Here is a 24,924-nt window from a genome sequence, read left to right as displayed (position 1 = left end):
AATCCCAGCGCTTTGGGAAGCTGAGGTGAGTGGATTGCCTGAGCCCGCGGGTTTGAGACCCGCCTGAGCAACTTGGTGAGACCTCATCTCCACAATAAATAAAAAAAATTAGCCGGGCGTGGTAGCATGCGCCTGTAGTTCTGGCTCCTTGGAAGGCTGAAGCAGAAGGATCACTGGAGCCCAGCAGGTCGTGGCTGTGGTGGCTCCAGCGTTCCACTGCACTCTGGTCTGGGTGACAGAGTGAGACTCCAACTCAAAAAAAAAAGATCTTAAAGGCTATGAGAAATAAGTTCTCATAGCTTATCACAGAGTAATAGAAGTTTGTTTAGATCAGATTTTTAAAATCATCCTCTTTGGTTTCTATTCCAAATCTTCAATATACTCTTCAACATTTAACTCCCAATGTTCTCAACCTACTTGCTTCTTACTTAATTGAGAAAGTCACAGTCACTTGTCAACTGTCAACCCTACCTGGCACTTCCTAACATGTAGATACTTTCTTACTTCCTTTTTCCATGCTTGGAGAATGATGTGTTCTTCTTCCTGCAAAGTCAGTCCCTCTTCTGGAGCTTTTGGCTCCATTCCTTCCCTACCCATCTCTATTCCTGGAATGTTACTTCACCAGTTATTCCCACTTTGTTCTATCTTCCACCTTAATCTTTCTATTGGCTCCAATCTTGAGTTAATAAAACCAAAGTCTCTTCTATCTTTAAAAAAATAAACAACAAAATACTCCAAAAAAAAAACAAAAAAACAACAATAACAAAATTCTCATGACCAAAACCCAAAACAAACACAGAAAAGGAATGAGTAAAATTTGAAAAGACCAAGAAGGAATTACCTTTCCCCGTACTTGGAGAATGACGTGTTCTTCTTCCTGCAAAGCCAACTCCTCTACTGAAACTTTTGGTTCTATTTCTTCCCTCTCCATCTCTGTTCCTGGAATGTTGCTTCACTAGTCTCCCATTCTTAAAAAACAGACAAACAAAATATACCAAAGCAACAACAACAATAACAATAAAAATTCTCATGACCAAAAATCAAAACACAGCAAACCAAAAATCAGCCAATTTTGACCCCAAATTCTCCTTTGTCTTCCATTCCATGTTTTTCTTTTCTTTCTTTCTTTTTTTTGTTCACATGCTGTCTTCAATTTTTTACCTCTTTTTCACTCCTTAACTTACTAATTCTAATTTTTTCTCCGACCACGAGACTGATGCAATTTGTGAAAGTTGCCAATGATTGTTTTAACTCTAGCTTTTTGGAACTATTTGCCGTCGGAGAGAATTGACCACAACCTCCTTCTTGAAACTGTTCACTGTTCTCTTTACACCTTCCTGGAAATCCTTTCTTAGTCTTCTCATATTTTACTTGTCCCTTAAATATTGATTTTTCCTTGTTTGCTTCTCAGATTTTTTTCTTCTTCTCACTGTATATCTTTGGTCAGGCTTGATGACTCAGCCTGCAATCCCAGCACTTTGGGAGGCCGAGGCGAATGGATTGCCTGAGCCTGTGGGTTTGAGACCAACCTGGGCAACTTGGCTAGAACTCGTCTCTAGAAAAAAAATGACTCTCTAAAAAAAAAGTTTAAGCTAGGGTTCTTTAGGGATCTACAGATCTCCTGAAATTGTGCACAGAATTTTGAGTGTTTGGTTATGTGTAATTTTCTTTTCTTTTCTTTGAGTTGGAGTCACTCTGTCGCCCAGACTGGAGTGCAGTGGCATGCTCCCAGCCACCGCAACCTTGACTTGCTGGGCTCTAGCAATCCTTCCACCTCAGCCTTCCAAGTAGCTGGAACTACAGGCACGGCTACTGCACCCCAGTCTGGGTGACAGAGTGAGACTTCAACTCAAAAAAAATAAAAAAATAAAAAATCATCTGAGCAAAGAGAAAAAGATTAGTCTCTTCTTCTGAAAATTAAGGTGCTTAAGGTAGACTTTGTCTTGAGTAGACAGACACTGGCCTACCTCTGTATAGAGGAGGCTCGGGAGCACAGTAGAGGATTTATAGATTTTTCTCAGAAAATAATTCTGGGTCTACTCCAAAAAAAAGGGCAAATCAATCTTCAAGTTTCCAAAGGTCTACACTGTAGATCACAGCTTTGACAATTTTATCCTGGAAAATTTTCAAAGCAGAATTTCCCATAGAGGTATCTCAGAAATTCATTTTTGAAATGTCTGAGTTTGAGAGTTTCTTAGTGAACCCTCTAGGAAAATTAGTAGCAAAATGTACCCCTTACAAATAAAAAATGACTGACATGCTGTTTAGAGTTGTTAGATACAAACCAATTAAACCTTCAAGAATAGCTGCCAAAAATGTGAATTTGTGTTTGGAGATAATTGGCCTCTCATTGGTTGCATGAAGCAAAATTATATATTTTGAGTATTTCTTCTTCAGTTTTTTTAAAGCGGGAATTGAATTGAGTTATAAAGTTGAGACTGGTTTCTTTCAGTTTCTGATAGTCTCAGTGAGATTGCTGCTAATTGGTATTTGTTTACAAGTTATTAACAGACTGCAAATGTTAGAATTTTCCAGAATTTATCCAAGAAAGGTGGATAATTAAAATAAGTACGCAGGAACCATCTAAGTTTCCACGTATCTGCTATGTACCCAAACCTTTTTAGAAGAGCTCTCAGTGACTGAACTTGTGTATAATGAGTCAGGCCTCCATCACTTCTAGAACGTCTCCCCCTTGACCAATGGCCTCACACCTTTGTCAAAATCTCGAATTCTAAATCATGTGCTGTAGCACGTATAATGCTAGCAATAGATCGACAGACATCATTTTGAGCGGGTGGAGGAAAGAGAGAAGGAAAACTGTGCATGTTCTAAGGCTTTAAAAAATAAAACGCCTCTTTCTCTTTCATTTCTTTCAGAAATGGCAAAAATAATGTGAACTTGGTGCAATGAATAAAAGAATATAAAGAAAAATAAGATATTAATTTTTCCATCTCTTTTGCCCCCTGAATTTTCCATCACCTGGATCCCTACAAGTGACACATGTCAATAATCTGGTATCTTTCACATATTTTTATATATTTATGTGAATATGGGCATGTTTTAGTTGTTGTTATTTATATAAAAATGTGGTCTCACTCTATGCACAGGCCATAGTTTATTTTTGCTCTTCTCACACCTTCAAAACATCTCTTCAAGTTAATTACATTTTCAATTAAGTTGCTTAATATTCTGGATTGTGAACGTATCACTAATACAATTGTGCCCTTATAACTTGTGTGCATAAATAAATTGGCAGAGATCCTATGATCTAATCACCCCCCAAAGGCCCTACAGCTAGGTACTCCTAATACCATCACATGGGGGTTAGACTTTCAACATGTGACTTTGGAGGGGGACATAAATATTCTATGTGTAACATCTTGCCACTAAAAAAGATAAGACAGTATCTTATCCCAGGGACAGAAGGAAAGGTAGGACTTTATCATTGCTTTTACTTTTTTTTTTTTTTTTTTGAGTTGGAGTCTCACTCCATTGCCCAGACTGGAGTGCAGTGGCCGCTCCAGGCCACCGAAGCCTCGACCCGCTGGGCTCCAGCGATCCTTCTGCCTCAGCCTTCCGAGTAGCCGGAATTACAGGCACGCGCTACCACGCCCGGCTGATTTTTGATTTATTGTAGAGATGAGGTCTCGCCAAGTTGCCCAGGCGGGTCTCGAACCCTCAGGCTCAGGCAATCCATTCACCTCAGCCTCCCAAAGGCGCGGGATTACAGGCTGAGCCCCCAAGACCGGCTGCTTTTACCTTTAATGAATTAGTTAAGTCAGCAAAAATTGATTCAACTGTTGCTTTCTTCAACATATTTTACCATAACTTTATATATTTATACCTTGTTTTGATCCTCAAAAAGACTTAAGATGGCTTAGGAAAATTTATTTTTATAACATGGTAAAGAAAGTAGGACAAAGGAAAAGAAAATCAAGAAGAAAGTGAAGCTGGAAATAATATCAATATATAACAATGCTTAGTGAAAAGGACTCCAAAGGTACATCTTGGTGCCAGGTTTGTCTATTTTAGTACCCCTGAGACCCAGGAAGTACAGGTCAAAGTCAATGGGTCTTGAATTCAGTTACTCCACTCTCTCGGTGGACCTGGATTTGAACTCTCTCTCTCTTTTTTTTAATGGACACCAAGTAGTTGCTGTAACCACCTGAACCATGAAATAAGCTATGGTGAAGAACTTGGAATAAACACAACCAAAATGGCTCTGGGACGTCACTTGGGATGACTTAAATGGCAGGTGACTTGAATGAATTTGACTTGTAAAACAGCTTATTTGCTGACATATATCCCCTGGGCTGAGATGGCTGAAGAAATGGCTCAGCAAGGATTGTTGATGGAACGCCTGCCAGTACCCCTTCCAGCTCAGAGGCCTCAGGGTAGTCAGAGTTCTTCTGTACTGGCTCAGGTGGCTCTAAGGGTGAACAAGGCAGAAATGACATAACTTTTTAATGAGCTCTCTTACAAATCACATGACCTCCTCTATACCCCATTGGATCACGGCAGTCATGAACCCACCCTGATTCAGGCACATGGACTTCTCCTCTTGAGAGGAGGAAGATTAAAGCATTTGTAACCACTTCAGAAGAATCTTCATATGAAATATTTATCTAAAAAGCTCATGTTTGCATTGTGTCAAAGAGAAATTCTGGAAAGTTAATAGACCAATAGTTTTGTGTATGAGTTGCTCTTTTAAAAATGGGGTCAGGTCGGGCTCAGTGGCTCAGTTTGTAATCCCAGCACTTTGGAAGGCTGAGGCGAGTGGATTGCCTGAGCCTGCAGGTTCCAGACCAGCCTGGGCAACTTGGCAAGACCTCGTTTCTATCATAAATTTGAAAATTAGCCATGCATGGTAGGGTGCACCTGTAGTTCCAGTACTTGGAAGGCTGAGATGGAAGGATCACTGGAGCCAAGCAGATCGATGCTGGGGTGGCCGTGAGCATGCCACTGCACTTCAGCCTGGGCAACAGACTCCGACTCAAAAAAAAAAAAAAAATGGAGCTGACTATATTCTGAGTCTAATCTGGTAAGATCATACATATTCTTAGAGATTACAAGTATCAACAAATTGTCAAAGTCAAAGAAGATTTTGGCTAAATAATGGCAAAAAATTTTTTGCCAGGTATTTTATGCAGTGTGAGCTTTCTATAGGTGAAAACTTACTGGGACCAAGGTAGAAATAATCCTCGGTCACAAAGTTCAGGGTCATTAACCTAAAAAAAAAAGCCGAGAAAAGCCAGCTCAAGCATCCTAGGTGTCTCGTGTAATTTGAACTTCTATGATTTCACTCAGTCTATTGATTCTGTGGATTCTCTACCTCCAAAGCAGTCTTCATTCATGGTTCCAACAGTGAAACTCAGCCCCTTCACAATAATTTATTATGCCTAAAATTTTTCAATGCAATAAGAAATTATAGTAAAACCTTGGCAAAGTGGTAGGCATGGTACCAGGTGCCTATGTAATATTCTGCCTTATTCAGAATATAAAGAATAAGGCAGGGTGGCTGCCTTCAAAGAACTCACAGTCTGGCTGGGCTCGGTGGCTCAGCCTGTAATCCCAGCGCTTTGGGAGGCTGAGGTGAGTAGATTGCCTGAGCCCATAGGTTCGAGACCCGCCTGGGCAACCTGGTGAGACCTCATCTCCACAATAAATTAAAAAAAAAAAAAAATCAGCTGGGCGTGGTAGCGCATGCCTGTAATTCCGGCTACTCAGAAGGCTGAGGTGGAAGGATCGCCGGAGCCCAGCGGGTCGAGGCTACGGTGGCTGGAAGTGTGCCACTGCACTCCAGTTTGGGTGACGAAGTGAGACTCCAACTCAAAAAAAAAATAACTCACAATCTTTTGGGTGTTTTAAGCACATAAACAGATAAATTACAATGTAAGGTATTAACTGTAAAAGACCCATGGAGTCTCAAAGGGAGAAAGCTCTGCCTCCTTGGGGTTCATACTGAATTAGTACCTTATCCACTTGCTCTCTGTTCATGCCTGAGCCTTTGACCTTATCTCCTATTTGGCTTTCCAGGAAGTCTCTTTGATAGGCTTCAAACCCACTTTTTCCCTCTACTTAGATTTTTTTGGTTTGCTGAGTGACTTGGAATTTTTTCTCCTCTTTTTCTAACACTCTCCCTTCCACCAATATCTCACCCCTGTTTCTTATCTCTGGAGCTGGATTTTGACTTGTAAGACAGCTTCTTCATTCACCCCTCCTGGGCTGAGATGACTGAAGAGTCAGCTCAGCAGGGATTGTTGATGGAGGGCCTGCCTGTGCCCCCTCCAGCACGGAAGTCTCAGGGTAACCAGAGTTTTGATTACCCTGAAGGGCAAGAGATTAATTTATGAAAACATAAAACAGAACAAGGATTACATGCTGGACAAGATGTTAGAGGCTGGATACAGTGGTGAGTCAGTTAGATACTGTTCCTGTCTGTGCAAGGAGCATAATTTCTAGCAGGATGCCTCTGAGGTGCTTGGAATTATGTGCCTGGCCTAGTCAAAAGTGGGATGGTTTAAACCTTGGGGAGATCAGGAAAGGTTTTCCAGCCAGGTGATATTTGATTTTTTTTTTTTTTGAGTTGGAGTCTCACACCATCACCCAGACTGAAAGCCTCGACCTGCTGGGCTCTGGCGATCCTTCCACCTCAGCCTTCCAAGTAGCTGGAACTACAGGCGTGCGCTACCACACCCGGCTAATTTTTGATTTATTGTAGAGATGAGGTCTCACCAAGTTGCCCAGGCAGGTCTCAAACCCGCGGGCTCAGGCAATCCACTCACCTCGGCCTCCCAAAGCACGGGATTACAGGCTGAGCCACCGAGCCCGGCTCTTTTTTTTTTTTAATAAAAAAAATCTTTCCAGGTTGAGGTGGAAGTAGAGTGGGAAAGATCAGATATTTTACAGAGTACAACATATGCAAAATGTAGGCAGCATATATTGTGGAGGATAAAGAGAAATTGATTTAAAAGTGTGGTGAGGCATATCAGAGAGCAAAACTGGAGGAGGATGAGATCTTATTGGGAAGTCTTGGAATGGCTCTTTTGATTAAGTTTGGACTTGATCTTGTAGGCAAGGGACAGTCAGCAAAAATTTACAAGCAAGTGTGACAAAATTACATTTGCTGTTCTTTAAGAAGGAGGATAACTGTGGGGGTGGGAAAAAGACAAGTAACAGGAAGATCATTTAGGAAGCTCTTGAATTAGTCTAGATGAGAAATAAAGAGAGCCTGGCAGAGAGATTGAAAGAGGGGACAGGGAGCAGAGGTGAATTCTGAGATACAGTTCCAAGATGGAACTGGAACACATGGAAACCCACTGGTGGGGAGGACCTGAGGTATGAAAGGTCATGAATCTAAGATGTGAAAAGAGTAGTAGATTTTGTGATAGTAAGATGATACAAGTTTTATTTTGGATACTTGTATACCCAAGTGATGATCAGCAGGCAGCAGTTGGAGAATTTGACCTGAACATAGAAAGAGGGAGAAAATGGGTTAGAGACCCATTTTGGGAGGCCACAAATGAAGTAAATGGACAGAATATTAGACAAATATTTGAGAAATGAGGGGAAAAGGTCAACAAAGATATGGAATTAACCAACAAGGAGGAGCACCAGCAAAGATTCATCTCCTAGATGGGAGGATGAAAGGTCAAATACTTGAGAAAAATTACTTTGGTGTTGATCAAGTTTCTCTGAGTGCCTAGGTCAAATGTTGGCACATGTGATGATGAAGAAAAAATAGAGGTCAGCTGTCAGCCCTGCTACCTGGGGAATTGCCATTGATTGTTGCACCAAAGGTGATGTTTGTGTGGTGTCTGACCCTTTCTTTTGGTTTTTGTCTGCCAGCAATCAGAATAGAACTAGAACACTCCCCAGATTGGTCTTATTCCTGAGAGTGGGAGGATCTTGGTGCACCACTTATCAAAAGTTGAAAAACATGTGAGTCATAATCTTTGAGTCTTGGGAGATAACATTTTAGCTTTATCTCTAAACCAGCTTTTCAATGTCTGTGCCTGAATTTCATTTGCCTAAGGAGTTTGGCTAACTACCAGCTTTTGTTTTCTGATAAGCACTATTCTGCTAAAGAGTTTTGAGTAGACACATTATGCAATTTTATGCTGGAAAACACTTCAAATTTTTCCAATAACTTCTCCCCCAAGAAATCTGTAAGTATGTTCTCTTTCCTCATCAGACATAAATATGCAAGCTGACCTGAAGATAAGATTTTTGCCCAAATGTCATTTGTTTCTTCAGTTTATTTATTCTTCTTATTTACATTGGGAGATATAGTAATTACAGATGTCCCAGTTGTTTAAGATGAGTCATAATTTGCATAGTCACCTATGAGCAGTGTTTGGTACCAAAAGATCTGGGCTCAGTTTAGATGTTAAGTAAATCTACTAGGGTGTGGTGGAATTAGGTAAGAATGATGCCTGCTGAGTGCCCTGAAAGGATTACTATCCAAATACTGGATTATCTAGCTGAATAAAAACACTGATTATAGTTTAGAAGATAATGGAGTGGCCTGGTAGCCTTAAAATAATGAAAAAAGGGGAATAAAGTTACTATAAAACTAAGCCAAACAAAGTACAACCCAATCAAACCAAACACATAGTCTGCCCTAGAAAACATAATATTGGGACAGGGCTTACAGTACTCCCAAAATTCACTTCCAAGATTTGGTCTTCACACTCCCTTGTTGCTATCAGAAGTTTTATTTTTATTCTTTCTAAGTGATAAACTCTATATGATGACTCCTTCCTTCTCCTTTAAAATTAAGTGTTAACAGCAGTGTAATTGAAGGCTTTCCTGTTTGTCTTATAAATAAAAGTACTTCATTATAAGCACTTAACTAAACTTTCTTTCAGATCATAATCTTTGTTGCGAAGTAGAATAGCAATCATGCAACAGCTACTGGCTTGTGTCTACTCAACTATCTGTATACAAGGTGTATTTTTCTTACTTGATAGTAACACCTTGAGGGCAGGAAATGATAGCTTTCATCTATCCATCCATGCATCTATGCATCCATCCATCCATCCACTCATCCGTTAATTGAATATTTGAGTATCTATATGTGTCAGGCATTGTGATGGGCTTAGGGATGAACCAAAAATAGTTTTCTACCTCTAGGAACTCATAGTCCAGTAAAGTTAGTAGTTCCTAATCATGGTTGCACATAAGAATCACTTGGGAATCCAAGCTATACTTTCAAGAAGTCTGTTTTTATCGTGCTGAAGTCTGACCTGGGCATTGATATATGTTTTTAGAGCTATCGAGGTTATTCTAATGGGCAAACAGATTGAGAACCACTGAGTCGGGTATAGTGGCTCACGGCTGTAATCCCAGCACTTTGGGAGGTGGAGGTGAGAGGATTGCCTGGGCCCACGGGTTCGAAACCAGCCTGGGCAATGTGGTAAGACCTCCTCGCTACAGTAAATCAAAAATTAGCTGGGCATGGTGATGCACACCTATAGTTACAGCTACTTGAAAGGCTGAGGTGGAAGGATCACCTGAACCCAGCAGGTCGAGACCGCAGTGGCTGTGAGTGTGCCATTGTACTCCAGCCTGAGTGACAGAGTGAGACTCCAACTCAAAAAAAAAAAAAAAAAAAAAGATAGAGAACCACTAAATTAAGCAACTAGACCTACACTACATTAAGTCTTATAATTTTTAAAGAACCCAGAATCTTGTTGTGCACAGAAGAAAATAGTCATATACTTCCTTCCCTTTTATTCCTCCTGGAACCTAGTATGGGACACAGGTCCTTTTTACTTATTACTAATAGGCTTAATCACCTAATTCAATATCATTAGATGATGTTCTGTATTACAATTACATTAGAATGGTTCTTTTGTTTGTTAATTGTTTTCTTTTTTTGGACTTGGCAAGGATTATTTGGAGGGGCACAGAGTCTATCCCACCGAGGGTCCTGAGAGTGAACTGGAGGGAAGGGATTGATTTCAGTGGGCTTTCTTGCCATGCTGGATACTTTTGGGGAAAGGTTATGGGTCTAGTCAGAGCTGCAGCAGAAAAATAGCATAGCACAAGTGCAGGGTGGTAGAGCTGCAGGATGTGGATGGGTATGTGGTCCAAGAGAGTTCAATGAGCCCCAGCACCAGCAACCTGAGCTGGTGTGTGAGCCAGCGTGCAGACGTGGCCCACAGGAGGTAGGGCAGTGTGTGGAAATATCAGACGTAGAACTAGTAGCGAAGGGAACAGCTGAAACAAATGCTGATGAAGTTGGAGGTGAAGAGGGTAGAAACAATCTGGTTGGGTGTGAGGGACTGGGGTGGAACCTTCCTTTTGGATGGATCTCTCAGCAGTGACAGGATGCTTCCCCCCATCCTGTGCCACTTGCAGAAGGCAAATAGCAAGAGCAGGGTGTGGTGAGTGACCAACAGGGCCAGGGAAGGCTCGATGCAGGAAGAGGGCTTCTGGGAGGAAGTACCAATTCACTGTCCAGAGAAACAGAAATTGGCAGCCAAGGTCAAAGGAGCATAACAGATAACAAATGGGGTTCTCCAGCAGGAAAGGCAGTCCCAACAGCACCTGAATGCCAGCACAGTTGCCCAGCTTGGGGAGAGTCCCACGGAAGCCAAACTGTGTAAGGAGAAGAAACAGTAACCCGGGGCAAAAAGCAGCACATTCATCTTCACAGAGACTGCCAGGCTAAAACAGCAGCAGCAGCCCCAGCCCTGGCCCTAGCGCTGGGCCAGCAGGAGGTTGATACTGATGAAGAGCAGCGCCATGGTCACTGGGTCATTGAAGAGCTGCAACACAAAGATGGAGTGGACATGGTAAGAGATGCAGCAAATGAAGAAAAAGATGAAGGGAGGTACCTTGCAAATCTGGTGGTAGATCAAGAAGATAAGCAGCAAGGTAGCCAGGTAGAGCACAGCAACGATGTCCTGGGCTATGCGGATGTCAGTGCCCCGGCCAGTGGCACAGTATAGTTCCATAAAGATGTACACAAACCCAGCTGGGTACACAAGAGGTCCAAGTCACCCTGAAGTTTGGTATAGTCATAGGTGCCATTGATGACGCCCTTCACCTGGGCCATGTAGGCCTTCCAGTCGATCTCTATGTATGCCACCCTGTGAATGACCCAGAAGGTGATGCCCTCCTCCACCAGGCAGATGCAGGCAAGTGTAGCGTGGCTCCCGCCCTACAGGTGCTGTTCTTGCCAGGCGCTGTTCTTGCCAGGCGCACTGCAGCCATTGCCTGCAGTGTCCCGCTGCCTAGACCGCAGTGCCTGGCCAGCCATGTTTTCTGTTAACTGATTTCTTATCCCAACTCAAAGGGAGCTTTTGGATCTATTATTTTTAAAGAAGTAGTGAACTTGGTGCCATATTTAGCTTCATGCTTTTGAATTCATGCTTTTATTTGATAAAATCTAATTGATCTTTTTATGGGTACAACTTTTTTTTAAGTTGGGGTCTCACTCTGTCACCCTTGCTGCAGTGCAGTGCATGATCATGACAATCATGGCTCATGGCAGCCTTGACCTCCTGAGCTCAGATGATGTTTCCACCTCAGCATCCCTAGTAACTGGGACTACAGGAACACGCTACCACACCTGGCTAATTTTATTTATTTATTTTATTTTTTGTAGAGACAAGGTTTTGCTATGTTGCTCATGCTGACCTCAAACCTCTGGGCTGAAGCAATCCACTTGCCTCAGCCTCCCAAAGTGCCAGGATTACAGGCTGAGCCACCGAGCCCAGCTTGACCTATAATTTTTATTGTGACATTTTAAATACGTTTAGGGTGCATGCAATCTTTTTTTTCAACTTCTAAATTTTTTTATTTTGAAATTGTGGGGTACAATTCAGGGGCTGGGTACACAAATATTCATGGTGCAGGTACCCTTGTTGGTGAGGTGTGCCCCGCCTCCCCTGGCAGATTTCGACTACTGTCACTCTCACCTCCCTATCCCTCTTACCCCCCCGCAGTTTCCCACTACTGTCAATCCTTTTCTTATGGTATTACAGTAGTTGTTCACTGCATGATCCACTTATGAGTGAGAACATGTGATACTCAGTTCTCTGCTTCTGTGAAAGATCACTCAGTATTATAGACTCTAATTCCATCCAAGTTGCCGCGAAGTTCATGATTTTGTTATTTATGGCTGTAATATTCCATTGTGTATATGTACCACATTTTTTTATCCAGTCCTCTTTTGATGGGCAGCATGGTTGATTCCATGTTCTTGCTATTGTGAACAAGACTGCGATAAACATACGTGTGCAGGTATCTTTCTTATAGAATGATTTTAGTTCTTCTGGGTATATTCCCAGTACCTCCTTGCACTGATAAAGAACTTTGGCAAAGTCTCAGGGTATAAAATAAATATGCAAGAGACAATCGCATTTCTATACACCAATAATAAACAAACAGAAACCCAAATAAAAAGCATAATTCTATTCTCAACAGCCACACACAAAAAAATGAAATACCTTGGCATCTTCCTAACCAGAGATGTGAAAGACCTTTACAATTAAAACTACAAAACACTGCTCAAAGAAATTAAAGATGACACAAACAAGTGGAAAAATATTTCATGGTCATGAATTGGAAGAATCAACATTGTTAAGATGTTCATTCTACCTAAGGCAACCTACTGATTTAACACAATACCCATCAAATTACCAGCAACATTCTTCTCAGACCTAGAAACAACAATACAAGAATTCATATGGAAACATAAACAACCAAGAATAGCCAAAACAATCCTCAGGGGGGAAAAAAAAGCAGGAGGTATTATACTCCCAGACTTTAAACTTTATTATAAAGCCACAATAATCAAAACAGCCTGGTATTGGTACAAGAACAGGCATATAGACCAATGAAATAGAATTGAGATTCCAGAAGCAAAATCTCAATTTGTCAACCAACTTATCTTCAACAAAGCCTCCACCACCTACCACTGGGGAGACAAGAACCTATTCAGTAAATGATGCTGGGAAAACTGACTGACCACATGCAGAAGATTGAAATAGGACCCCTACCTATCCCCATACACAAAAATTAATTCTGAGTGCATCAGAGACCTAAATGTAAAGCCTCAAACTACAAGAACCTTAGAAGATACAGGAGACACCCTTATAGAAGTTGGAACTGGCATCCAATTCCTGAGCAAAACCCAAAATGCCCAGGCCATAAGAGACAAGCTTGACAAATGGGACCTCAGCAAAGTGACAAGCTTCTGCAAAGCCAAAGAAACCATCAAGAGAGCAGGGAGACAGCCCACAGAATGGGGAAAAAATATTTGCCAACTCTATGTCTGACAAAGGCCTAGCATCTAGGATCTACAAGGAACTCAAACGTGCTGAAAAGAAAAAAACAAACAGCCCCATTACAAAGTGGGAAAAAGATATGAATAGACAGTTCTCAAAAGAAGATGTACAAGCAGCCAACAGATACTTGAAAAAATGTTCAGCCTCACTAGTCATCAAGGAGATGCAAATTAAAACTACACTGAGCCGGGCTCGGTGGCTCAACCTGTAATCCCAGCGCTTTGGGAGGCTGAGGTGAGTGGATTGCCTGAGCCCAGGGACCCGCCTGTTCGAGACCCGCCTGGGCGACTTGGTGAGACCTCATCTCTACAATAAAAAAATCAAAAAATTAGCCAGGTGTGGTAGCGCATGCCTGTAGTTCCAGCTACTTGGAAGGCTGAGGCAGAAGGATCGCTGGAGCCCAGCAAGTCGAGGCTGCGGTGGCCGGGAGCGTGCCACTGCACTACGGTCTGGGTGACAGAGTGAGACTTCAACTCAAAAAAACAAAACAAACAAACAAAAAACTACACTGAGATACCACCTAACTCCAGTCAGAATGGCCATCATCAATAACTCAAAAAATAACAGATGCTGGAGAGGATGTGACAAAAAGGGAACACTTCTACACTGTTGGTGGGAGTGTAAACTAGTACAGCCTCTGTGGAAATCAGCGTGATGATTCCTAAAAGTTCTAAAGATTGACCTTCCATATGACCCTGCAATTTTTTTTACTTTGAGAAACCAGAATTTTTTTTTCTTATTAACTTCTCCTAGTCTAGTCAGGTAGTTTTATGAATTAATTATGCCACAGGCAAATTGTCTATTTTAATGTACTTTGTATGTTTAAAATTGTAATTGCAATTTCCATCAAATGACTATGAAATTATTAAAAAGTAAACTCTTCACCTAGGGAAAACATTTAAAAGGCTTGCTTTGGCAGTATCATGGCATTGTGTTTCCGTTCAATAGGGACTCCATCCATTGTTGCCCAAACACCCAATCTGAAAATTATTCCTCTTTCTCAAGTTCAAATGAGATAAAAATTCTCCTCTCCTTACAGTAAGCATGAGATTGAAGAGCACATGGGGTGGATTACTGAGTACACAGATCAGAGAGCCCAGCTGTAGTCATGCCAAGAAAAGTAATTAGTGGCAGGCACTTTATAGTGTATCATAGATCACCAACCTCCTAAGAAATACTATTAAATACTCTTTAGAAATACACATTTCTTACATGAACTTTGAGCAGATTTAAAACAAAATCTAAAAATCTATAAGAATTTGGTATAGGAAAATGATATCTTGGCATAGACTGCATGTTCTTGGCTCCCTTACCAAGTTGATGTGTCCACGTAATCAACTCCTGGTGAAGGGGATATGAGAAGAAGGTATTGTGCAACCTCTGGCTTCTGTCCTTGAAAGGAATGGTGGTTCCCTCCTTTGCTCTCTTTCTTCCTTCCCACCTACTTGAATGTGACATGGTGGTGAGTCACTTTGGACTATGTGGATGAAGACAAAGGTAAAAGAAGCCAGGGACTCTGATGATTGTACAAGAGCAGAGGTACCATACCTGCTCGGACTTTTATGTGAGAGAGGAATAGACTGTTGAATTTAAGCCATGGCTACTTTATAACTTTGTTATAAACAGCCTGTACCACATCCTAATTCACTACCCTTCAATCTCTAGGCCAACCATCTTGAATTAAGCATAGTTCCCTGAACCTGTACTTTGGTTTTATGTCTTTTTATGTTTACCCATGTTGTTCTCTGTACTTGAACTGCATTTTCAAATACATCTTCCCCATCAGCCAGGTAAACTACTCATTTCTCAAAACTAAAATTAAATACTTTTTTTTATCTGGGAAGTCTTCCTTAATATTCTCATGTAGAGGAGATAATCTTTTTATGATCTTGTACATAATTATAATAATGACACTAAATTGAGTACCAACTATGTGCCATTCCACTTTAAATTTGCTTTATATATAATAGGCAACTTAGTTTCACAATGGTTTTAAGGTGTGTGTGAGTGTGTGTGTGTGTGTGTGTGTGTGTGTGAAACTAATTTTTTTTTTTTGAGTCAGAGTCTCACTCTGTTGCCCAGGTTAAAGTGCAGCAGCTTGCTCAGCTACCACAGCATCAACATGCTGGGTTCAAGCTATCCTTCTACCTCAACCTTCCAAGTAGCTGATTTATTATAGAGGCAAGGTCTCACCAAGTTTCCCAGGCTGGTCTCAAACTCCTGGGCTCAGGCAATCCTCTCACCTCCACCTCCCAAAGTGCTGGGATTACAACTGCTCCCAGCAACTAATTTCACAGATGAGAAAGCCAGTCTGGGAAATGGAGACTATGCAATTTCCTCATAACACTACAATAGTAGAGCTGGAATTCAAGCACAGATTAGCCTGGTTCCAATTCCATGTTCTATCCACTATGCCTTTATCAGAGTCCTTTTCGTGTGGCATCACATTGATTTATTTATTTGTATATATTGTCAAATACTAGATATCTGACACCTAGCTCATTGTGAGAACTCAATAGATAAAAGTTAAATAATGGAGCTACCACTCAATTTTCCTCACAAATTGCCTTCCAAAGTTATGGTATGATTCTAGGAATAGCAAAATACCCCAGGTACAGGGGCAAGAACAATAGCTGTATTTCATACTCTGATTTCTTTTCAAATCATATGTCTGTAATTATCTGATTCTCTATATACTAAGCTAGCCTTTGTTATTGCCAGACAGTATGGTAGTCTGCTAGGGCTGCCATACCATAACAAAATACCAGGAATGGGTAACCTAAACAATATAAATTGACTGGGCTTGGTGGCTCAGCCTGTAATCCCAGCACTTTGGGAGCCCGAGGCAAGAGAATTGCCTGAGCCCGCGGGTTCAAGACCCGCCTGGGCAACTTGGCGAGACCTCATCTCTACAATAAATAAAAAACTAGCCAGGTGTGGTAGCGCGCGCCTGTAGTTCTGGCTACTTGGAAGGCTGAGGCGGAAGGATCCCCAGAACCCAGCAGATTGAGGCTGTGGTGGCTGGGAGCGTGCCACTACACTCCAGTCTGGGTGACAGAGTGAGACTCCAACTAAAACAAACAAACAAACAAACAAAAATATAAATTGATTTCCTTACAGTTCGGAGGCTGGAAGTCCAAGATCAAGGTACCATTAAAAATGGTTTCTTGTAAGGTCTGTCTCCTTGGCTTGTAGTTGGCCATAACTTCACTGTGTCTTTCTGTGTGCAATCATGCCTAGTGACTCTCTCTTATAAGGACCTGAGTCTTATTGGATTAGGCCTCACCCTTGTTACCTCATTTACCCTTAATTACCACTGTAAAGGCTCCATCTCCAAACACAGTTATATTGGGGTTTAGGACTTCAACATATAAATTGGAGGTGGGAGAGGGAGGGGACTGCGGGGAAACAAGGGAGGAACAATTCAGTCCATAACAGCGTACTAGAGAATCTGAAGAATGTTGAACATAGCACAAGTTGAGGTTCCAAGAATGAAAAAGAGAGCAGAGCTATTGAACTACTTGGCTGCGGAATCAGAAGACTGTGCTAACCACTGGGCCCAGTGGCTCATGCCTGTAATCCCAGCACTTTGGGAGGCGGAGGTGAGAGAATTGCCTGAGACTAGGTGTTCGAGACCAGACTGGGTGACTTGGTGAGACTTAATCTCAACATTAAATCAACTAGCCAGTTGTGATGGTGTCTGCCTGTAGTCCTAATTACTTGGAAGGCTGAAGTGCAGGATCACCTGAACCCAGCAGGTCGAGGCTGCAGTACCCTCGATTGTGACAATGCACTACAGCCTGGGCAACAGTGAGACTCGGATTCAATCAATCAATCAATCAGTCTCAGTTCATCTCAACCAATGGTGGGCCTTTGAGCAAGTCATAGGGCTTGTTGTGAACATGCTGAGCAATATAAAGCAAGTAAGACAGTGTCTGATACACAGTATTGTTCAATAAAAGTTATATTAAGCTTTTAGAAACACAATATTTACTGTTTTTCTCCATGTCAGTCATTTTCTTTTTCTTTTTTTTTTTTTTTTTGAGTTGAAGTCTCACTCTGTCACCCACAATGGAGTGCAGTGGCACACTCCCGGCCACCGCAGCCTCGACCTGCTGGACTCCAGCAATCCTTCCACCTCAGCCTTCCAAGTAGCTGGAATTACAGGCACATGCTACTATGCCTGGCTAATTTTTGATTTATTGTAGAGATGATGTCTTGCCAATTTGCCCGGGTGGGTCTTGAACCTGCGGGATCAGGCAATCCACTTGCCTCAGCCTCCCAAAGTGCTGGGAATACAGGCTAAGCCACCGAGCCCGAGCCATGTCAGTCATTTTCTATCTTCCTTTCGGGTATGTCTTGATGGTCTGCTCTGCAGCTTCCTTTGGTCTCAACCCTTCCTGAACCTGACGTGGTTCATTGGTTCTCTTCTCCCTGGATGCTGCCACGTTTGTTTCTCCCTCACACATCTTTTTGATGTGACAGAAAAAATTTTCTTTGTTTTGTTTGCTTGTTTTTGAGTTGGAGTCTCACTGTCACCCTGACTGGAGTGCAATGGCACACTCATGGCAACCCCAGCATCAACCTGCTGGGCCCCAGCGATCCTTCTGCCCTAGCCTTCTAAGTAACCAGAACTACAGGAACGTGCTACCACACTCGGTTAATTTCTTTCTTTTCTTTTCTTTTGGATTTATTGTAGAGATGAGGTCTCGCCAAGTTGCCCAGGCAGGTCTCAAACCCGCGAACTCAGGCAATCCGCTCACCTCAGCCTCCCAAAGTACAGGATTACAAGCTGAGCCACCAAGCCCAGCTTAATTTCTTATTTATTGTAAAGGCATCCCACTTGCCTCAGCCTCCCAAAGTGCTAGGATTACAGGCTGAGCCACTGAGCCCAGCCAGAAAAAATGTTCTAATAGCTGATTCTGTCTCACATGTCCTGTTTTTTGTTTGTTAAATGATTTCCATAAATGCAATTAAAGGAATGCGTGCTCCCTTCAATCTGTATGAAACATGCTGCAACTTGTTCTATTTTCCTTAAACTCCTTCTTTTCATCTTTGCTTCCTCAGTTTCCATGCATTTAGGAGGTTAGCTCAAATATTTGCATATGGCCTGCCTGTCACTCTTCATCAATTACAAGCATTGGCATAAGCCATAGACGAAAGTCTACCTTTACTTTAGAATGACTCCTGACCCATGCTGACAGGGTGGGTCACACTCAAACCTACATACATTTTGGGAGAGAATTTTTGTCCTAGCATCCTTAAAAGGCAGGAAGCCATAGAGAAGATTTTAAAAATTTATTATTCATTCAAATATCCTTTAAGCTAAAACTTATTACTGTGATAAATCAGGCAGAATCATGCAGAAGCATACAAATACTTGGCAATGACCTCATTTCCTGCCTTAAAATTTAAAACTCAATGCCTGCCAAAAAAGATTTTTTCCTTCAGTGGGTTCTGTTCCATGTATACTATTGCCTGAATGTGTCATGAGGTATAAGGGGTGTCAGCTCAGCCTACCTGATCCTCAGTCTTCTGATCTTTTTAATCTTCAGAGTGGGGACATTAATGACAGTACCACTTATCTCTTGCTATTTTTAAAAAAGTGTTAAATGCAATAATACTTGAAAGGTGCTTTCCCAACTGAAAGTACTACGTCTAAAATGTCCTCTCCCCAACTCTAGTAAATGTCAACTCAGACTTGGATTAAATATCGCCACCTCTGTGAGGCTATTATATTCTCTCATCATGATCATTGATTGCTGGATGGGTGAAGTTTTCACTTCCCCTGTGGCCAGGTCTAATACTTGTGGAGGGCAAGAGCATAGATGCTTTGCTGAAGTCTTACAGGTAAGTGTCAGCACTTGCTTCTCTTGTAACTATGTGGCCCTGAGCATGTCCAGTTACAGAATAGACTTCTTGTTCTTTCTTTCCTTCTCACCCCACTTCTCATCAGTCTTATGAAAAAAGTATAACTTTTAAATCAGGGGTTTTTTTGTTGTTGTTGTTGCTTGTTTCTTTGTTTTTGAGTCAGAGTCTCACTCTGTCACCCAGGCTGATGGGCTGTGACATGATCACAGTTATCACAGCCTTGACCTGCTGGACTCAGGCCACCCTCTCGCCTCCACCTCTCAAAGTGCTGGGATTGCAGGCATGAGTCACCACACCCAGCCTCCGTCAGGGTTTTAGTCTGGATTTCTCAACTACCTACTTACTTGACTTTGAGCAGCTTATTTTACTCTCTAAGTCTCAGTGGTTCATCTATAAAAAGAGAATTGCAGCACCTGCCTTGCAGGTGGTTGTAAGTATTAGTAGTGTTGAGTGCCTGGCAAGTTGTAGTGCTTGAGTGGAGATATTCTTGCTACAATTGTTAATATTAATATTAACACCATCATCCCTCCAGTGTGAATGGTAGCACAGTCTGCATGTTGACATGGAGTTCTGTCCCATGATACTTCAAATACAGTTGCTTTGCTGATTTGGGTAAGTCTGTCTGCATAGGGATAAAGTGAAGGGGCTATGGATACAAAGAGGAGAAAAGGATTGGGGTGAAGAAATATTATCTGGGAAGACAAGCGGAGTTTGTGATATTCTTTTTTGTTTTTACTACCCCATTTGTCCCCAAATTGCAGTCTATCTCTACCTAGGGATTTTTTTTTTTTTTTGAATTGGAGTCTTACTTTGTCACCCAGACTGAAGTGCAGTGGCACGTTCCCGGTCACTGCAGCCTCAACCTGCTGGGCTCCAGCGATCCTTCCGCCTCAGCCTTCCAAGTAGCTGGAACTACAGGTGTGCGCTACCATGCCCAGCTAGTTTTTTATTTTATTGTAGAGAGGAGTGACTCGCCAAGTTGCCCAGGCGGGTCAGGAACCCATGGGCTCAGGCAGTCCACTCACCTCAGCCTCCCAAAGTGCTGAGATTACAGATTGAGCCACTGAGCCCAGCTAGGGATCTTTTATATAAATTTCCAACAAAGTAAAATCATGCTTTTCTAATATTTTACAAGTAGTGCTTTGTTTTGAGGGGAGGCAGACATCAGCGCTTACACACAGACTTTCTGGAGCTAAGAGAGGAAGCAGGAGGCATGTCTGGTGAAGAAGGTGAGCAGGGTATGGATGCCCAAAAAGTGTGTGAGGGGGCAGAAGCAGGGGATGTTGGCTATTGTGTTGATCTGGCCCAGGGTGTGGGAAAAGCCCTGGCCCTGGGTCTCTTTGGATCAGTTTTTGTAATAGAGGGAGCAAGAGTCACTTGCTCACTACACAGGTAGACTCAGAGGCAGGTTAATAGAGCCCTTAAACAAAATTTGTGGTAGAGGCAAGTTGTTTTCTTATAATATTATTAACTTTGGACTTTTTTTAAGTTGGGGTTTCACTCTGTCACTCAGGCTGGAGTGCAGTGGCACAACCACAGCCTATTGCAGCTTCAGTCTCCTAAGCTCAGGTGATCCTTCTGCCTCAGCCTTCCCAGTAACTGGGACTACAGGTGTGTGCCATCATGCCTGGCTAATTTTTTAATTTTTGGTAGAGATGAGATCTTGCTATGTTGCCTGGGTTTGTCTTGAACTCCTGGGCTCAAGCAATCCTCTCATGTAGGCTTCCCAAAGTCCTGGGATCACAGGCGTGAACCACCGCACCTTGCCGACTTTGGCCTTTTAAAATACCCTAATTCACTTTTTCGGCTTGTGTCATATTCTCTTAGCCTCATATATTTTTATGATAGGTAAAATATTGTTTTTATTTATGTTTTCTAATCATGGATAATTCATTCTTTCAATTTATTTATTTGTAAAAGTGTCACAAGATTTTTAATTAAATTCGACTGGTGGGCAACTGCCACTCTGAGAACTGACGAGTGGTCAGGACATCACTAAATTCTGGTGGAATGAATTTACCTCTAATTCGAAATAGAGTATTTTCTAGAGTGCTCTTGGGAGCCAATACCATTGCTGAGAAAAAATGCTGCTTATGCTTCTGTTTTTACAATGTAAATAATTATACTTATTTCAAGCACGTCTGATTTAATCTACCTCAACAGTCTTAGAAGAGTGTGCTTTTTCCCCTGTTTGTTGCTTCATGTTTGAAGGCTAAAAGTACACTTTTAATAGAAAAACGGGCATGGCCATAAATTCTTCCGTGATCTGATTGGAGTCTTAGCCCTCTCACCTTTTTACTTCCTCTCCAGAAATAATCATTCATCTCTCCCCAGAGCTGTTTTATGTTTTCCTGCCTTTGGCTGTCTCTACCTGCAATTTCCTCCACAAACCTCTTTCTGCCCTTCCCATGTGCCACGTTTTGGTTTTTTTTTTTTGAGTTGGAGTCTCACTCTGTCGCCCAGACTGGAGTGCAGTGGCCGCTCCCGGACACCGCAGCCTCGACCTGCTGGGCTCTGGCGGTCCTTCCACCTCAGCCTTCCAAGTAGCTGGAAATACAGGCGCGCACTACCATGCCCGGCTACTTTTTTGATTTATTGTAGAGATGAGGTCTCGCCAAGTTGCCCAGGCGGGTCTTGAACCCGCAGGCTCAGGTAATCCACTCACCTCAGCCTCCCAAAGCGTAGGATTACAGGCTGAGCCACCGAACCCGGCTAAAGCCAGATTTTTAAAGATATAATTTATATACAAATATGTTTTATGAATTTTAAGTATATGTTTAATTCAATGACTTTTTGACAGGTGTACACAACCGTGTGAGCACAACAATTGTGATCTAAAACACTACTCTGCAAAAACTCTTCTGTATCACCTTGCAGTCTATCTCTCCTCCTACCCCCCCAGGTCCCTGACAACTATTTATTTATTTCGTTTTTTTTTTGTCACTATGATTGTGCCATTTTTACAATTTCATATAAATGGAATCATTGATTATGTGGTCTTGTATGTTGAGTGTCTATTACTTAGCATAATGCTTTTGAGATTCATCTGTGATGTTGCCAGTATCAGTAGTTCATTCTTACTGCTGACAGGTATACCCTGTAGGGATGTGCCACAGTTTGTACATCCATTTACTAGTTGATGGGCATGTGGTGTTCTCTCTTCATACTTTATTTCCCTTCCTGATGTCTAGCTCTACCACACAACGCCAGATTGACTTAAGCTTTTACCTTTTACCTACAGAAATGATTACTTATTTTCCACTGTCTATAAATATTTGTCTGTGACTGTGTTTTCCCTAACAGTCTTCGGTATCTTTAAGAACAGAAATCGGGTTTATTCATCTACTGGTCTCCAGTGCATACTGCATAGTAAACACTCAATAAAGTTGACTGACTTAAACAAACATTCCCTTTCCAGCTGATTGCCAGTTTAACCTAAGCAAGATGAAGAATTAAAATTAGAGCCATTGCTGTGGATTTTCTTACTACTGATCTGTGAATACAGCACCGGTTTTAGGCCCAGACAGTGGAGACAAGAAAAGAAGTGCAAGTTCATGGCTGACATCTGGTAAGAACTTACATCTTCTATGAAGGAAAAATAATTTTTTTGGCAATGGGAACTGAATGAAATACATTAACCATCTCTGATTTGTTTCAGATTTACAGGTCTTTTCTAAGAACAATAGCAGAAGCTCCATGTACTGAATAAACTAAGGAATTTGAAAAGGGTGTGGCAATTCATCAATAGTGGAGTCTCTACTTGCTGAATAAAGTAAGAATGTTGAAGTTTGCACAAGTTCTGAATATGGTCCAGGCCTTTTCAGTAAACATGTAATAAATATCTTAATACTTGGATGACTAAAAGAAAAAAAAGAAAAGAAAAAAAACCCATCTAACAAGACCGAGTCAATTTATAAAAGGAAAAGGTAGCTGGGTTCGGTGGCTCAGCCTGTAATCCCATGCTTTTGGAGGTTGAAGTGAGTGGATTGCCTGAGCCCGCGGGTTTGAGACCCGCCTGGGCAATTTGGTGAGACCTCATCTCTACAATAAATCAAAAAATTAGCCAGGTGTGGTAGTGCATGCCTGTAGTTCCAGCTACTTGGAAGGCTGAGGTGGCAGGATCGCTGGAGCCCAGCAGGTCGAGGCTGCAGTGGTAGGGAGCGGCCACTGCACTCCACTCTGGGTGACTGAGTGAGACGCCAACTCAAAAAAAAAAGGAAAAGGTTTCTATCAAAAGACTTTTAGAAAACATGTTTTGTTCAACAATGATTTAAAATGCTTAAGAGTGTGAAAGGATGTAACATGGAGTCAACATACCCAATGAGCGGTCATTTAACATTGCTTAGCTCTGTCATGTTCTTCTAGCAATTCACTTTAATTCACCTGTTTCTCAGAGGTAACTATTGATCATTGTTTTATAACCCCCTTCCCAACTTGTTTTGTACTAATTAGCTTTTCTATTTCAAATAGTTGCCTCTACTCATAAGACCCAAATTAAACTAATCAGCCCTTGGTGACTTCCATGACACAAACCCCGTCACCATGGCAGCAGTCATGTGACTGGCCCACCCATCTGCCTGTCATCCATCACTTGACGTCAGTACCTGCCCTTACCTGCCCCATCTGTGATGATGTGGAAAAGACAACCACCCAACCACCTGCAGGTTAACAACCTGTCCCCATCCAGGGGAATGTTTAAAAGCATTTGAAGCCGGGCTGGGTGCCTTAGCCTGTAATCCCAGCACTTTGGGAGGCTGAGGCGAGTGGAATGCTTGAACTCGCGGGTTCGAGATCCGCCTGGGCAACTTGGTAAGACCTCATCTTTACAATAAATCAAAAAATTTATCCAGGTGTGGAAGCGCGCGCCTGTAGTTCCAGCTACTTGGAAGGCTGAGGTGGAAGGATCGCCGGAGCCCAGCAGGTCAAGGCTGCGATGGCCGGGAGCGTGCCACTGCACTCCAGTCTGGGTGACAGAGTGAGAGTGAGACTCCAAAAAAAAAAAAAAAAAGAAAAAGAAAAAAAGCATTTGACTTCAAGTACCCAGTAGTCATTGCTTTGTTAAATTCTGGTGTGTCCACGTGGCTCTTTGAGCTATGGCTGCCATGTTTCTTGGCTTTGGTCCCCTCCCCTACTTTAGGGAGGTGAATCTCTCTCTCTCTCTCTTCACTTTCTCTAATCTACTTTCTAAATAAGTTATATTTCCAATTTAATGTCTGTGCAATTCTTTACATCTTTCACAACCCCACCCAGGTGAGTCTGACCTAACATTTTGGAGGTCCCACTAGGATATATTTTAACCTAAAAGAGTGATTTAGAAGCTTTATCTCCTCTGCTCCTACTTCACTATTAGGTATACACATTCATTCTTTTATTTGAGTGACATTTTTTCTTTTTTCTTTTTTCTTTTTTGAGTTGGAGTCTCACTCTGTCGCCCAGACTGGAGTGCAGTGGCCGCTCCCACCCACCACAGCCTCAACCTGCTGGGCTCTGGCAATCCTTCTGCCTCAGCCTTCCAAGTAGCCGGAATTACAGGCACGTGCTACCACGCCCGGCTGATTTTTTTATTTATTGTAGAGATGAGGTCTTGCCAAGTTGCCCAGGCGGGTCTCGAACCTGCAGGCTCAGGCAATCCACTCACCTCAGCCTCCCAAAGAGCAGGATTACAGGCTGAGCCACTGAGTACGACTGAATGACTATATTTTAAATAAAGGAATTGCATGGCCTTAGTTTATGTCCTTTAAAGCCTCAGTTT

At 42.1% G+C, this 24,924-nt stretch overlaps 1 pseudogene; it reads right to left on the bottom strand.

Annotated features, from left to right (window-relative positions):
- Positions 1-9,965: 9,965 nt before the first annotated feature.
- Positions 9,966-17,770, bottom strand: LOC103274647 (annotated as a pseudogene).
- Positions 17,771-24,924: the final 7,154 nt, after the last annotated feature.

The sequence above is a fragment of the Carlito syrichta genome, unplaced genomic scaffold (genome assembly GCF_000164805.1).
Source record: "Carlito syrichta isolate Samal-C Ts95f unplaced genomic scaffold, Tarsius_syrichta-2.0.1 Scaffold314844, whole genome shotgun sequence".
NCBI classification, from domain to species: Eukaryota; Metazoa; Chordata; class Mammalia; order Primates; family Tarsiidae; genus Carlito; species Carlito syrichta.
Note: the sequence above shows the minus strand (reverse complement) of the source record. Positions and strands in the feature narration are given on the sequence as shown.